General features: G+C 39.1%; 2 pseudogenes; one reads left to right on the top strand and one right to left on the bottom strand.

Moving 5' to 3' along the window:
* Positions 1-340: 340 nt before the first annotated feature.
* Positions 341-8027, bottom strand: LOC143683208 (patr class I histocompatibility antigen, A-126 alpha chain-like; annotated as a pseudogene).
* Positions 8028-8074: 47 nt separating this feature from the next.
* Positions 8075-9000, top strand: LOC143683207 (arf-GAP domain and FG repeat-containing protein 1 pseudogene; annotated as a pseudogene).
* The last annotated feature ends 8721 nt before the right edge of the window (positions 9001-17721 follow it).

Raw genomic sequence — 17721 nt, 5'->3', positions numbered from 1 at the left:
GGCAGCTAACTTTCCACTGAGGTTCTTTCTTACGTGGAAGGCACAAGATGGTCTCTGCTGGTCTTCTCTCCAGGCCCCTGGGTTCCAACAACTTTCTCCGGGGTGACTTCTTCTGCATCGCCAAAGGCCTGGGCTGAGCTGCCAGTGCTGAGATGAGGAATGCTGAGCTGCTTAGCAGTGCAATCTCTCATTTAAGAACCAGCCAATTAAGTCAATTGTCACTCATTGCAGCAGACACACCTCCTAGCCGACTGCAGATGTAATTAGCAACAGATGAGGTTAACGTACCATTGGCTTATGTCTGCAGCAACAAGACTAGGTATGCTCACCTGACCAAGTTGACAACTGAATCTAACTAACACAACGCCCCACCCTCATCCCCCTCCTTACTCCATTTCAGGGTGAGGGGCTCAAACAGCCCCTCATGTTGCACATGGCACATGCATCTCTGCTCCTCTCCAGGGGGAACCACCACAGCCGCCCACTTCTGGAAGGTTCCATCCCCCGCAGGCCTGGTCTCCACAAACTCTGTGTCCTGGGTCTGGTCCTCCCCCTCCCGCTGCCAGGTCAGTGTGATCTCCGCTGGGTAGAACCCCAGGGCCCAGCACCTCAGTGTGACTGCAAGGTCAGAGATGGGGTGGTGGGATACGTGTGTCCTTAGGTGGGGAGGGTCTGTGTGGGAAGATCAGAGACTTCAGAGACTTTCCAATAACTCCCATGGTACATTGGAGCAGGTCTCATGTGACCAACCTGAGAAAGGATAGGTCAATTTTTTGAAGGAGGCAAGGCAAACTCTAGACATTAGCTTGAGCTTGGGGATCTGGCCTCATCTCCTTTTTCCCTGTAAATTTTACAATCAGGATGAGACAGCCCAGGGTAGGAGGCTGCAGGTGTCAGAGGGAGATCAGGGACTTCAAGACCTGACTTTAGTGGAGGCCAAGTTACACAATCAAGCCTGAGTCAGACTCCAAAGACAATGGATGTGGAGTAAAGAATGCGCCTGAAAACTTGCCAGGCGGTTCCCAAGGCTGCCAGGGACAAAGGGAACTGCTGACCAGTTACTTCCAGGATCCTCTCCCTCCATCCCCGGAGAGGCTGGATCCCTTCATCATTCCTAACAGAGGTGGGGCCCGCTGGGCGAATCCCTCTGGTTCAGGGTCTGGAAAATCCCACCAATTCTTCCCCCTGGACTCAAGGCTGGACAGTGTTCTGGCACTGATCCTATTTCCTCCTCCCTGAGGGACACAAGGCGGGGGCGCAGACCCCGACCGAAGGAGACCCAGGAGGCGCCCCGCGGCCCATGTGCGCTGCAGCGTCTCCTTCCCGTTCTCCAGGTATCTCCGGAGCCACTCCACGCACCTGCCCTCCAGGTAGGCCCTCATGTTCTCTGCAGTCCCGGCCGCCTCCCACTTGCGCGGTGTGATCTGAGCCGCCGTGTCCGCCGCCGTCCAGGAGCGCAGGTCCTCGTTCAGGGCGATGTAATCTAGGCCGTCGTAGGCGACGCGATAGTACCCGCGGAAAGACCCCACCGCAGCCAGACATCCTCTGGGGAGTGTGAGACCCTGGCCCGGTCCCCACGGTCAGCCCCGCGGGAACTGCTCCAGCTCCGACCCCCGAGCGGTGATTGGTCGGAGCCCATTTGGGTCTAAACTGAAAAGGGAAACCGAGTGAAAGTCCCTCCCACGCTTCACGAATGGGGGTCCGGGGGGTCCCGTGGCCTCGGGGTGAACTGGGGACCCGCAGACCCAGGGTGACCTGCCTGTCCTTGGGGGATCCCGGGGATACTGTCCTAAGAAACGGTCCCCGTGCTCACCCGCCTCGCTCTGGTAGTAGTTGCGGTGTATGCCGCTCAGGAACATTCGGTGAGACCGTGTACACTGCTTGGCGTCTCGCGCTCCCAATACTCCGGCCCCTCCTGCTCCACCCACGGCGCCCGCAGCTCCATCCTCGGACTTGCCTCGTCGCTATCGAACTGCAGGAACTGCGTGTCGTCTACGTCTACGTAGCCGACTTCAATGTAGCGGGAATCCCCGCGGTCAGGAGGAAGGGAAGGAGGAAGGGAGGGTCTACCAGTGAGGTGGAGACTCAGACTTGTCTCTTTAAACCTGGAGAAGTTCTCCCTGTTACCAGCTGGAGAGTCCAGTAGAGATCAGGTTCCTTTTCGTTTATTAACTACAGAGGACAACACAATTTTGACAATGCCTGAGCCATTGAGAATATAATGCGTGAGAGAAGTAGTTTTGGCTCCTTCATATATAGATATGTGTATTTGGCACTGCAATCAGGCTCACAATGCTCCTGTTTTTCTTTTTTTCCCAAACAATGTATCTTTGACTCCTGGGCTGTTTGATTTTTTTTATTATTATTAAAATTATCATCATTTCATACTTTCCAGTTTGTTTATATGCCACAGTTGTCAAAGATCCTGCTAACAAAAGTCAGGTAGCTAACTCAGGGTAAGAAACAATCAAATCATGGTAAAAAGATTATTTCACAGGAAGAAGATGGAGCATTTGGATCCCTATAAATGGGAGGATTCCTAAGGCCATGAGCACATGCCCAGGACAAGACATATGCACAGAAAAGACTGAGAGAACCTAGGCTTGTGCCTGGGGCTGTTCATCTTGTACACTGCTAGGAGGGTTTTGAAGGAAGCATCAGCCCACACAGAGCCAATCTGCAAAGACTGTGAAAGATGTGTTTTGCTTCTGTTAGTTTTACTTTTTTAGCTTGCCTAGCTTTTAAACAATTTTAAAAGAAATTATGTTTGCAGAGAAATCACACAAAAATACAGAGTTCATATATCTCATCCTTATTGTTAACACTTTGCATTACTATAGTAACTATGTTACAGTTGAGGACACAATATCGTTATTATACTGTAGTCCAAGTTTATATTAGGATTCACTGTTTGTATCCTGTTTATATTGTGCAGTCCTGTTTTTTAATTTTTATTCTAGTATGTACATTGCTAACATTTACCCCATGAATCTCATTCAAATATATAATTCCATAGTGTCAATTTACAATGTAATCACCACTATCCATTACCAAAACTTTTCTATCATTCTAAATAGAAACTCTACCAATTAAGCATTAACTCCCCATACCACACCTCACCTGGCCCCAGGTAAGCTGTGTTCTAGTTTCTGATTATGAATTGACTTATTCTATTCATTTCATATCAGTGAAATCAGGCAATATGTGTTCTTTTGTGTCTGGTTTATTTTACTCACATGATGTCTTCAAAGTTCATCCATGTGGTCACATGCATTGAAACCTCATTCCTTTTTTCTTGTATGTTCTATGGTGGGGTCACATTTCATTTATTTTTCCATGTGAGTATCCCACTATTGCAGCATGATTTGTTGAATTTTTGTTTGTTTGTTTTTTGCTTGTTTATTTGTTTTTGGGGAACTGCATGTACTGGGAATCAAACCCGGGTCTTCTGCATGGCAGGTGAGAATTCTACCACTGAGCTACCCCTCATTCCATTTTACAGCAGAATAATATTCCGCTGTATGTATATGCAATTTGCTTATCCACTCATCTGTTGATGGACTCTCATGTTGCTTCCATCTTCATTCGATCTTCATTAATGCTGCTATGAACAGCAGTGTGAAGCGTCTGCTTGAGTACTTTCAGTTCTTTTGGTTATATACCTAGAAATGTGTTTGTAATGGGATGGTTTTGAATTGTATGAACTCCAGAAAAACATATTCTTACACTTAATCTATTCCTGTTGTAAATAAGATCCTTTAATGAGGTTATTTCAGTTAAGGTGTGCCTCATTTCAATCAGGATGGATCTTAATCCTATTACTGCAGCCCTTTAAAAGTATAATGAAATTCATACATAAGAGAGAAAGCACAGACAGTGCAGCCAGAAGCTCAACATCAACAGAACCCAGAAGAGATGGGAGAGACTAGGAGATATCATCATGTGACTTGTCAGGTAACAGGCTAAGGAGAAAGGATCTCTGGCAGCCAGCCCAGGATGCCAGTTTTGCAGAGAAAGAATCACCTTAATGACACCTTGATTTAGATTATCTCTTAGCCTGAAAAACATTGACTATTAAATTTCCCTTGTTTAAGCTGACCCATTGCATGGTATTTGCCTGTGCAGCAAAGGAAATTAAAACATGTAATTTAGCAATCCTATATTAACTTTCCAAGGAACCACCAAACTGTTTCCAACAGTGGATGCACCATTTTACATTCCCACCAAGAATGAACAAGTATCCATATTCATTCCCATCATTTCCAATACTTGTTATATTCCATTGCTTCAAATTGTAGCTATTCTGGCCAGTGTGAAGAGGTATTACATTGTGCTTTTGATTTGCATTTACCTAATGGCTAATGATGTGGAGCATGTTTTCTTGTTCTCTTTGGCCATATGTACATCTTTTTTGGAGAAATGTCTATTCAAGTCTATTTTTGATTGGGTGGTTTGTCTTACTGTTATTGAAATATAGGATTTTTTTTATCTTCCGGATATTAAATCCTTAAGAGATAGGAAGTTCCCAAATATTTTACCCCGTTGAGTAGGTTGTCTGTTTACTTTCATAATGAAGTTCTCTGATGCATTGAAGTTTTTATTTGATGGAGCCCCATTTGTCTATTTTTGTTGCTGTACTTGTACTTTTATTGTAAAGTATGAGAAACCATTGTCTAATACAAAGTTCTGAAGATGCTTTCCTATGTTTTCTTCTAGGAGATTGATAGTTCTAGCTCTTATATTAAGGTCTTTTATCCATTTTGAGTTGATATTTGTTTATGGTGTAAGGTATAAGTCCCCATTTGTCTTTTGAATTTTGATATCCAGTTTCCCTGTACCATTTGGTGAAGAGAATATTCTTACCCCATTGATTGGACTTGTTACCTTTGTCAACAATCAATTGGCAATAAATGTGAAGGTTTATTTCTGAAGTGTCAGTTTGATTCCATCGGTCTATATGTCTGTCCTATACCATTATGATGCTGTTTTGATTATTGCAGCATCATAATGAGTTTCAAAATCAGCACATGTGAGCCTTCCAACTTTTTCATCTTATTCAACATGGTTTTGGATATTTGGGGCCCCTTACCCTTCCAAATAAATTTGACATTTGGCTTCTCCATTTCTGCAAATAAGGCTGCTAGAATTTTTATTGAAATCATATTGAATCTTGCAATGGTTTGGAGGTTTTATGGGCCTCAGAGAAGATCATGTTCTTAAAGCTAATGTAATCCTGTGGTTGTAGATCTATTGTGGGTGGGACCTTCTGGTTAGTTTATTTCAGCTGAGGCATGCCCCAGATGAGTCTTAATCCTCTTACTGGAATGCTTTTTAAGAGCATGAAGTAGAGAGAAAGGACATGAAGAAGCTGAAAGAGAAGGACATGATCAGAAGCTCAGAAAAAATGCTGCAGATGGAGCAGCCAAAAGCAGAAAGCAATGAAACCTGGGAGAGTAGACCAGCAGACACTGTAGTGTGCCTTGCCATGTGACAGAGGGTCCAGGATGATTGGATCATCTGTTGGTGCCTTGATTTCAAAATTTTCATAGCCTCAGAATGGTAAGCTTATAAAGTAATAAATCCCCATTGTTAAAAGCCAGTCTGTCTCTGGTATATTGCATTTCAGCAATTTTAGCAAATTAAAACAAATCTGTAAATCTCTTTGGGGAGATTTGGCATCTTAACAATATTTAGTCTTCCAATCCATGAATATGGAATGTCCTTCCATTTATTTGTCTTCTTTTATTTCTTTTGGCAATGGTTTATGGTTTTCCAGGTATAGAAACTTACATCCAATAAAGGATATAAAGGAATAAATTTATTCCTAAATATTTTATTCTTTTGGTTACTATTGTAAATGGAAGCTATTTTCTCATTTCCTTTTCAGATTGTTCTTTACTAGTTGTGATGACTTGAAACCACATGTATGCCTTAAAGCCATGTTATTAAATGTAATCCATTCCTGCGGCTGTAAACCATTGTAGGTAGGACTTTTGTTGAGGTTACTTCAGTTAAGGTGTGTCCTATCTCAATCAGGCTGGTTCTTAATCCTATTACGGGAGGCCTTTATAAAGAGAATGAATTTCAGACACAGAAAGGAAACCATGGAAGCAAGAAACTAAAATCAGTGAAACCTGGAAGAGAAGAGAGAGAGAAGTAAACACTGCCATGAGCCTTGGCATGAGACAGAGAAGCCAAAGATTGTCTGCAACCAGTCCTCAGGAATGAAACATTGCCTTAATGATGCCTTGATTTCTATACTAGTGTATAGAATTACTATTGATTTCGAGTGTGGATCTTATACTATGCCACATTGCTGAATCATTTATTGACTCTAGTATCTTTGTTGCAGATTTTTCAGGATTATCTATATATAAGATCATGTCATCTGCAAATAGGGTAAGTTTTAGTACTTCCTTGCCGGTTTGGATGCCTTTTAGTTCTTTTTTCTTGACTGGTTGCTCTGGCAAGAACTTCCAATACAGTGTTGAATAATAGTGGTGACAGTGGGCATTTTGTCTTGTTCTTGATCGTAAAGGGAAAGTTTTCAGTCCTTACTCATTGAGTATGATGTGAGTCATGGACCTTCAAATATACCCTTGTATCCAGTTTAAGTTTCCTTCTATTCCTAGTATTCTATGTGGTTTATGAAGATCACGTCAACAATTGACGTAATCATGTGGATTTTTCTCCTTCATTCTGTTGATGTGGGTGTATTACATTGACTGATATTCTTATGTTGAATCACCTTTGTACCTAGGGTCAATCCAATTCATCATGGTAAACAATAATTTTAATATGTTGTTGGATTCAATTTGCTAGTGTTTTTGTAGAAGTTTTTGTATCAATATTCATGAGGGATATTGTTCATGAATTTTCTTTTCCTTGTGGTATCTTTTTCTGGCTCTTGGAATTATGGTGATGTTGGCTTCACAGAACATGTAAGGGAAATTTCCCTCCACTTCAACTGTTTGGAAGAGTTTGAGCAGAATAGGTGTAAATTCTTCTTGGAATGTTTGGCAAAATTCACCTGTGAATACATCCGCTCTTGTCCTTTTCTTTATTGGAAGGTTTTGATTACTAATTAAATCTCTTTCCTGTTATTGTTGAGATCTATTTCTTCTTGAAGTCAGTGTAGATAGTTTGAGTATTTGGGGGGAATTTGTTTATTTCCTTTAAGTTATTGAATTTCTTGGAGTACAGTTGTTCATAGTATCCTCATAATCCTTTCAATTTCTTGGGGTCAGTTGCAGTATCCCACCTATCATTTTTGATTGTCATTATTTGCATACTCTCCCTTTTTTCCTCCCTCAATCTAACTAAAAATTTGTTGATTTTTTAAATCTTTTTAAAGAACCTACTTCTGGTTTCACCGAGTCTATCTGTTGTTTATTCTTACTATTTCATTTATCATTAATCTTTGCTTTTTCCTTAAACTTGAGAAGAATTATTCTAGAGACATAGTAGTCAGACTGTCAAATGCCAAGGACAGGAGAGAGTTCCAAGCGCTGCAAGAGAAAAGCAACATGCTGTGTACAGGGTAGTCCCAATGAGTAAGCGCTGATTCCTCATCAAAACCGTGGAGTCAAGAAGGCAGTGGGATGAAATAAAAGTGGTGAAAGAAAACTATTTCCTACCAAAGATTTTTTATCTGGTGGGACTTTCTTTCAAAAATGACACACATAGAAGTCGGGCGGCGACGGCAGCTGTAGTGCGACTGCCGGGTTGGTGTGGCAGGTTCACCCGCGCTCCGCAGCGTCCGCACCGAGTGCAGGCGAGTGGAGCTGAGCCTAGCCGCAGAGGCAGGGTCTGTGCCAGCAGCGCGCGCTGATTAAGGGCGCGTAGGGAGGCGGCCACGGGCATAAGGCGGCCGGTGGGATCGCGGGACTCCCGCGCAGCGCCGCTGGCGCCCAGACCTGCTGGCCTCCTCCCTCGGCGCCGCGGCCTGGGCCAGGCAGAAGCAGGACAAGATCTACCTCCGGTACAACAGAACAGTGTTTCGTGTCGCTACTTACGTACGTGAGCATGATGGTGGGCTCCTATGTCTGCACTTCCTGGGGCACACTGGGTGAAAACTATTTCCATGACATCATTCACACAATAGGAGATTAAATTCCTGCAAAAACATGGAAAGGAGGTCTGTGAACAGGGTTCGTTAGGATTATTTGCTGATAGATCTTCAGTAATTCCAGACTTCCGGGATCTACAAAAAATGAAAGAGTATCTACGACAAAAGTATGCAAAGAAAAGATAGTACGTTCCACCCGAACAAGCCAAAATGGTAGCATTAGTTCATGCATCTGTTTCAGGGTCCTCTGCCAGCAGCACAAGCAGCACACCTGAGGTCAAATCACTGAAATATCTCTTAGGAGCAGCACTGCACTTAAATAACGGCACACTTGGTCATCCTCTGTTGTAGGTCACTTTCAAGGGCAGCAGCAGGAAGAGAAACAGTTGAATCTTTTGAGTGATCATGGCCCAGACATCTTTGCTGCTCCAGGAACTCCTCAGTCAACAGCGACAGCCGATTTTGCTAACTTTGCACATTTCAACAGTCATGCAGCTCAGAATTCCACAAATGCAGATTTTGTGAACTTTGATGCACTTGGACAGTCTAGTGGTTCGAGTAATTTTGGAGGTTTCCCCCACAGCAAATCATTCTCCTTTTCAGCCCCAAACAACAGATGGAAGTGCTGGATCAGTAAATGCTAATTTTGCTCATTTCGATTGCTTCCCCAAATTTTCCAGTGCTGATTTTGGAATTTTCAGTACTTCCCAGAGCCATCAAGGCATTAGCTGTTAGTAAAGTTTCAACAAATAAAGCGCAGACAATATGCAGCACTTGCAAATTTAGACAGTATCTTTAGTGTTAGACAAAGCCGTGATCAGGGGAGTGGCTTTGGGACCACAAAAACCACTGCTGGTGTCCTCATTGTTTTTTCATTTCCCAGTCAGTGAAGTGCATCTTCAGACAAGTCTTTTAAAAGAGAAGTCTTTTAAAAGCCTGCATTATTTAAACACCAGGTAATAAGTGCAAAACAAAGGGCTCCAGTAACAGCTTTTAACCTGTGAATTGGCAGAAAAAGGTATCTGTATCAAGTATATAAAAATTGGCTAATATTAAATAGTCTTGGGATAGGACTAACTGAATAAAATCTAATGATCAAATTTCAGTAAGTAAAATGAAAGATCTTTGAGAGATATGGAAAAGTTTTTCCTGAATTTAGACTTGGGACAAATTAAACAATTGCAGTTTATTTTCCACAACTTGATAGACAATTTTTAAAAATTATATTTTAAAATATTAAAACAGAGATTTTTTTCAACTCAGATGAAAGGAATTTTATGATAAAAGTTTTTCTTTTTTTTTTTCTGTTTTATTTTGGGGGGGAGGGTGTATGGTCTAGGAATCGAACCCGGGTCTCCCACATGGAAGGTGAGCATACTACCACTGAATCACCCTATGATAAATTTTGAATTGAACAAATGTGATTTTATTCTGCTTGAGTGTGTTCTCTCTAAATATATATATGCTTACTAAAAATAAGCTAGTATAAATACATTTTCAAAATTCCTCTTAAAATAGCCTAACTAGATATAGATAGCTTAAGTTACATAAACTGAGTAACATACCCGATAATAATAATACTTATATAAAGTATAATTAAGGTTATCCTGATGCTTAAAATATACCCTATTTAAGAAATTGGGTAAGTTTAGTAAGAAGTATAAATGGATTTTCTTATAACCTTGATTACCTATATTTCAAAGAATCTAGTTTTTTTTTACCTAGGCATTTGTTACCTCAGTATGTGTAAGAATTTGAATTTGTAGTGGCTTTGTTAATTTTAGACGGTCATGAATAAAAAAAGACATAAGCCTTAGCTTTTAAGATTTTATATTCTAGTTAGAATATACATGTACTAAAACATAGTATAAGACAGTGGTAACAAAGGAATACAAATGCTGAAAGAATTTAAAAAGCAGATAAAGAAAGACCTATTTTTGCTTGAGGCTTTTCTGACCTCTAAAGGTAGTGCTTAATTGAACTGAGAGATTTTAGGTATATTATAAAGTAATCATTTATGTGTCCTGAGTATAAAGTATACAAATGCTTGGCTATGTTCCAAACCCAAGCATAAATTTCTTCCCACTTTCATTATTTTGTAGTATCTCTGTCTCTTTCCCCTTTCATGAATACTGCTCTTGGAAGAAAGTATGCAGGTTCAAAAGCTTTGTGTATCATATATTTAAAAAAAAGAAAGCTTTGCTGTTAAACTGAGTATTCATACAAAACAAAAGTGTAGTTTTCTCCCTGTGAAAATAATGTGGACATCAGGAGGATGTGCTTGTTGATGTTTATGTAGGTATTATCCTTTATTTCAGAAGACAAGTCTTTTTACTGTTAAGGGAAAAATTGTTACAAATAATTTGTTCTTTCAGCTTGTATAAGTAAAGTGCTAAAATAGTTTACCCTATTGCACAGGAGGTGGGTGTTTGGGAAATATTACGATGGTTAAAAGGGATTTTCTATCCTGTTACTGGTTAAATTTATATAGGTAAAATATTCATATATTTAAAGATTGTATAAATTCCTAAAAATCTGGCAATGTTCTCACTGTCTGTATGATGTTAAGCAGTGGTGCAGTGTTGTTGGTCATGGTTTTAATTATTCTTAAAAAGGCTACAGAGCCTAGAAACAACCAAATAGTCAGTTGCCCTGCTTTGCTCTAATACTTCCCTAAGAGTATATGTGCTCAACTACAGGTCAGAGCTCTATCTGTAACAAGGAGAAACTTTAAAAGAAAGGTTGAACAAATATATAAATTGTACTTTATCTGTTAAATAACGTAACTCTGGTAAATGTGTAAAAGTGAAACCGAACAAAACCTCTGCTATGGTTCCTTAATGTAAAACAACTGTCTAATATTTTTATTTCTGAAAGAAGCTTCATTTAAAAATGCTTTTACAAATTAAAGCTCAGAATGTAAGCGGTAACTGTTACCATTACATTCTGAGGTGCTTTACGCTTTGTATTAGCCCAGTAGTTCCCTGGAACTTTAAGAGTCTGCGTGACACCTAAAACTCAGATTTGGTTCTCCAGCTCTGAAAGTTAGCATGGGTCCACATAGCAACAGTTAAAAAAATAAAAATATACTGAAAGAGATAAAACTCTAATTAAAGATGTGATGAAACTGACCTGGTTAAAACTAAAGTAAATCAGTACACAAGGAAAAGAATAATATTGTCTGTATTTTAAAACTTTAACTTTTGTGTGAGATAAAAGGAAAATGAATATTTTGTCCAAAAATTTGCACTATCTAATTTAGTCTGTCAAGTCAGTTAAACAACCTAATTTAGCTTTATTTGATATGGAACCTGGAATAAGGAACAAAATCTCAATGTTCTGTACAAGTTAATGTTATTAAATGATGCATTTCAAAGTATTTGGGGCAGAAAATGAAAAAAATGTTTGAAAAGTCCCTTGAGAGACTATTAAGCTTCCCCACCTGGGGAGTTCCTGACATATTTTCTTAAGCAAGAGGGGCTCCCAATTTAATAAACCAAGGCCTCAATTTTGAGGCTTGTCCTTATGAAACTTATTTCTGTAATAGTAAACTGAACGTATTTAGGATTAGTGCCTAAGAGCCATCTCCAGGATTTAAGGGATGATTTTGATTACTGAATCATTATATAAATGTTCCTTGTGCTTTTTGGGTTATTGGAGTAGACAGAGGGGAATACCTGAAAGCCCTAAACTATAATTAAGATATCTGGATATTGAAATGATTGTGAAAGCCCTTTTCTTGTGCCCTTGTAAAAGCTGTTATGCCCTTTATCTGGTCATTTTCTTGTAGGGCAAAGGCCCTAATGCTAATGAAGTCAGTTATTAACTAGCCTTATCCCCTTACATTTGTAAATCCTATCTGCTAGGCTCTGCTATTGAAAGATAACTTGTCTCCCTTCCTTTATAATGATAGCACTGTTTCCTTTTCTGCTTTGAACTTACTATACCTCATGTCCCCTTGCTGAAGTGATAGTTCTGCCTCCCTTCCTTTCAACTTATATTCTCCTATTGAAATGGAAATGATAACACTGTCTCCTTTTCTGCTTTGAACTTACTATCCAAAATGACCTCATCTTCTTCTTCTTTTTTTTTTTTTTACATGGGCAGGCACCGGGAATCAAACCCGGGTCCTTGGGCATGGCAGGCAAGAATTCTTACCTGCTGAGCCACCGTGCCACCATGGCCAGCCCGACCTCATCTTCTTTTGCTAAAATCCTTAAAGACCTTGAACCCCCTAAACCCAAGGGAATCAGATTTTGGGCTGTTAGGCTGTCTGCTCTCCTGCTAAGTGCATAGTAATAAATTCTTTCTCTCTTTGAAAAAAGATGGCTAATATTAAGTTATTGCAGATACCACATTCATTGTGCTGCAGTACTATATATATTTTTTCTTAGAAATCAGTTATTTGTACATATCAGTATTTGTAACCTTAACACATTTTTATGTAGGAAATGTTACTGGGAAAATAGGTCAGCCACATTTAAGGTGCTGTCATATATCTTGGAATGAATGTCCTAAAATAATTTTAACCATTGCTACTGGACAATTACAAAACAAAATTAGAAGGTTTTATTCATTCTTGAATTTTTCCCTTTTAAAGAGCTCTTCTATTTATACATGCCTAAATTCTTTAAAAATGTTGAGGGATACCTGTCTGTATCATAAAGCTGATCATGTTTTGCTACAGTTTTGCAGGTGAAAAAATATTAGAAAATATGCTCTTGTTTTTGTGTTCTTGCTGCAATGCCTTTACCAAAGTGGCCTTAAATATAAATAGTAAATTGAGAGCATCTTGAATTCTTAAATCAGAATTTCAGAAGACTTCTAGTGACTTTTAGGTCCTAAAAGGGAAAACTTGATTAAAAGGCCATGTAGAAAACTTATTAAAACTACTATGACCACTCTATTTAGGATATGTCAGTGGTAAAGCATTTAATTGTTGCTTGTCAAGTTTACATGAGACTTCTTATTTGTTTGCAACTTCTTAGTTTTGTGAAAATTTGTATATATGGAGAATTTGTATGTATGTGTATTTACAAATTTTTAAGTACCTTGAATTCTCAGATTGAAAATGCAAAAGACCTATTTTTTTTTGTTTAATTTTTTTATTAATCAAAAAAAAGAAAAGAAATTAACACAACATTTAGAAATCATTCCATTCTACAAATGCACTCAGTAATTCTTAGTATCATCACATAGATGTATGATCATCATTTCTTAGTACATTTGCTTCGATTTAGGAAAAGAACTAGCAAAACAGCAGAAAAAAATATAGAATGTTAATATAGAGAAGAGAATTAAAATAATAATACTAATAATATATATATATATAAAGGAAAAAGAAAAAAACAAAAACAAAAGATACAAACACACAAACAAACAAACAAAAAACCATATTTCAGGTGCAGCTTCATTCAGTGTTCCAACATAGTTACATTACACTTAGGTATTATTGTGCTGTCCATTTTTGAGTTTTTGTATCTAGTCCTGTTGCACAGTCTGTATCCCTTCAGCTCCAATTACCCATTATCTTACCCTGTTTCTAACTCCTGCTGGTCTCTGTTACCAATGATATATTCCAAGCTGATTCTCAAATGTCGGTTCACATCAGTGGGACCTTACAGTATTTGTCCTTTAGTTTTGGGCTAGACTCACTCAGCATAATGTTCTCTAGGTCCATCCATGTTATTACATGCTTCATAAGTTTAGTCTGTCTTAAAGCTGCATAATATTCCATCGTAGGTATACGCCACAGTTTGTTTAGCCACTCGTCTGTTGATGAACATTTTGGCTGTTTCCATCTCTTTGCAATTGTAGATAATGCTGCTATAAACACTGGTGTGCAAATGTCCATCTGTGTCTTTGCCCTTAAGTCCCTTGAGTAGATACTTAGCAGTGGTATTGCTGGGTCGTAATCCATTCTGCCATTCTATGTCTTTTGATTGGGAAATTCAGTTCATTAACTTTTAGTATTATTACTGTTTGGATAATATTTTCCTCTACCATTTTGGCTTTTGTATTATATATATCATATCTGATTTTCCTTCTTTCTACACTTCACTCCATACCTCTCTCTTCTGTCTTTTCGTATCTGACTCTAGTGCTCCCTTTAGTATTTCTTGCAGAGCTGGTCTCTTGGTCACAAATTCTCTCAGTGATTTTTTGTCTATAAATGTTTTAATTTCTCCTTCATTTTTGAAGGACAATTTTGCTGGATATAGGAGTCTTGGTTGGCAGTTTTTCTCTTTCAGTAATTTAAATATATCATCCCACTGTCTTCTAGCTTCCATGGTTTCTGCTGAGAAATCTACACATAGTCTTATTGGGTTTCCCTTGTATGTGACAGATTGTTTTTCTCTTGCTGCTTTCAAGATCCTCTCTTTCTCTTTGACCTCTGACATTCTAACTAGTAAGTGTCTTGGAGAACGCCTATTTGGGTCTATTTTCTTTGGGGTGCGCTGCACTTCTTGGATCTGTAAATTTAGGTCTTTCATAAGAGTTGGGAAATTTTCAGTGATAATTTCTTCCATTAGTTTTTCTCCTCCTTTTCCCTTCTCTTCTCCTTCTGGGACACCCACAACACGTATATTTGTGCGCTTCATATTGTCATTCAGTTCCCTGATCCCCTGCTCAAGTTTTTCCATTCTTTTCCCTATAGTTTCTGTTTCTTTTTGGAATTCAGATGTTCCATCCTCCAGTTCACTAATTGTAGCTTCTGCCTCTTTAGATCTACCATTGTAGGTATCCATTGTTTTTTCCATTTTTTCTTCTTTGTCCTTCACTCCCATAAGTTCTGTGATTTGTTTTTTCAGATTTTCTATTTCTTCTTTTTGTTCAGCCCATGTCTTCTTCATGTCCTCCCTCAATTTATTGATTTGGTTTTTGAAGAATATTTCCATTTCTGTTCGTATATTCAGCATTAGTTGTCTCAGCTCCTGTATCTCATTTGAACTATTGGTTTGTTCCTTTGACTGGGCCATATCTTCAATTTTCCGAGCGTCATCCATTATTTTCTGCTGGTGTCTGGGCATTTGATCAGATTTCCCTGGGTGTGTCACACAGCTGGTTGAAAGCTTTTTCTGTAAAATCTCTGGGCTCTGTTTTTCTTTTCCTGCCCAGTAGGTGGCGCTCGTGGCGCTCGTCTGTCTGCACCGCAGTCGGCCCGGGAAACCGTGCGTGGAGGTGGGGGTCGCTGGCCGCCGCGGCTTGGGAGAGTGCCGGTCCTAATTGCCCAGCTGGCCCGAAACGCCAAGCGTGACGGGAGGGCCCCGCTATCCAACGTTCCCAGTCAGGCCGGTGAGCCACGTGCGTGGAGGGGACCCCAGTCGCCAGCCGCCCCGGCCGGGAAAACGCGCGCCCCTCGGGTAGCTCACCGCAGCAGATTCTCCCTGCCCATTCAGCTGTTCCAGAATGGGGTACGCTGTCTTTTTGGTCTCTGTCGTGACTCCGGGAGCTGTTTTGTATTGTTTCTGTTTCTTTAGTTGCTTTTCTGGAGGAGGAACTAAGACCCACGCGTCTTACTAAGCCGCCATCTTCTCCGGAAGTCCCACAAAAAACCTATTTTAATATCGATTTTTAAAAAAAACAATGTCTTTGAATGTATTGGAAGAAGACATGCATTAACTGTGACATAATTCACCTAGATTTTTTTCCTCTGTATAGGACAGACTGATACTATCAGTAGGACATTTATTTATGTTTATTTATGTTCAATTTTTTTGGTGGGGGGGCAGGAAAGAAACTGGACTGTTAACCCTTACCTTAAAGTCATAGAATACTTTGTTTATAAAAGCAGAGATACCAATGTAAAGTTATATATTTCTGTTGATAGTCGAATGAACAGTTTAAATATTTATGTACAGTAATGCCTCATTCATTCAGAGATAATCTAGAAATCTCATCAAAATGGAACACACCCAAGAAACTTGGAATAGTTTTTTTTAAAAATGCCTCTGAACAACTCATTTAAGTCACAAAGTCTATTACATTACTGTACATGCATTTGTTTTTACATGAGATTTTAATAATTTTCACATTTGATTTCCCACCACATGGCTTAGCAACAGTTTAAGGTGGTACCTTGAAAAGAAGACTGAAAAAAACTGAATAGAATACTGTGTTCAAGACCTTTTAATGTAGGGACAGCCAGCCCAGCCTAGAGGGCATCGTTATATTACATCATCTTCTGATAACTGTCTATTGTTATGACTGTGTCATCAGGAAAAGGTGAAATTATCATCAACATACATATGTAATACTTGCTTGAAAAATTTTATCTTAAAATGATTAATTTTTTTAAAAAAGTCTTTTTCTTAAGAGAAATGAGCATCAGTTTCCTCAAACAGTGGTGACTACATGAATTACCTGAGTTAGTATTTTAAATCCTGTATTATGCTTTAAATTTGTTTCAACATTGCTCTCCAGTGCACATCTGCCTGAATGAGTGGTTTATCTGAACCATTCTGATAAGCAGGATGAGTGGGAAACCTCTGCTCCTTCTCTGAGCAGTGTGATTCTTCTATTAGAGTTAAATGAATCCTGCAAAGGGCCAGGTGTGTGTTAATGTATACTTGAAATGCCTCTGCATTTTGGGGGAAATTCCCTCCAGCCCCTTTTTTCATGGGGGAAAATTTAAGAAATGTGTTAGAATTTCTATGTTTATCAGGTTCCAATCAATTCATGTGTACAGACTGATATAAAGGTAGGCCATTGCCCAAATAACCTCCATTCTTACCATCTAAGAAACAAATAAATTAAACAGATGTTATTGTAAAAATGAGAGAGAGATTAAAACATTCCAGATAAATAAAAGCTGAGGGAGTTTGTTACCACTAGACCTTCCCTGCAGGCAATGCTAAAGGAAGTCCTTTAGAATGAAAGGAAAGGTCAAGAGACAGTGTATTGGAGAAACAGAAAGGAACAGAAGACCTCTGATAACAGTAACCATAAGGGTAACTAAAAGTGCCAGTAATATTGTATCATGTTTTTGGTATGCAATTCCACTTTTCACTTCTTACAGGTTCAAAGAAGCAAATGCATAAATAATAATGATAAACCTATGGTTTGGGAAATACAATGTGTAAAAATATAATTTATAATAAGAACAGCAGAAAGTTGGGTGACAGAGAGGTATAGAAACAGGGTAAGTGTATGATAGTGAAATTAAGTTGTATCAAACAAATGTGATTTTTATAGATTTAGGATGTAAAATTTTAGCCCCATGGTAACCACCAAGAAAATATGAAAAATATACAGAGAAAGAAGAAGAGGCTCAATATGGTACAATACCAAAAATCAAATAACTATGAAAGTCGGTATTAATATAAGAATTGAAGGATTAAAAGGCATAAGACTCCTTCCTCCTCTCTTCCATCCCTCCATACCAGGCCCTCTACCTCCCAGCTTTGCTTCCTGTTTAACCTGAACAGGACAAGTATTCAAGTGTATTGAAAACTCGAGAATATAACATGAAAAAGTGCAACTGATTTTTGTGGCTTACCCAAGAAATTAAACCCATGGTCTATAATATACAGACCATTAAAAAGAAGAAGGTTAAAGGGATCCTGTATCCCAGACCAACCTGTATTTACCAAAGAATGGCAAGGAAAGGACCATACTAAACACCAAGGAATAACTCAACAATCCCTGGGAAA

This window comes from Tamandua tetradactyla, chromosome 5 (assembly GCF_023851605.1).
Source record: "Tamandua tetradactyla isolate mTamTet1 chromosome 5, mTamTet1.pri, whole genome shotgun sequence".
Classification (NCBI taxonomy): Eukaryota; Metazoa; Chordata; class Mammalia; order Pilosa; family Myrmecophagidae; genus Tamandua; species Tamandua tetradactyla.
This window is presented reverse-complemented; position numbering and strand designations above follow the sequence as displayed.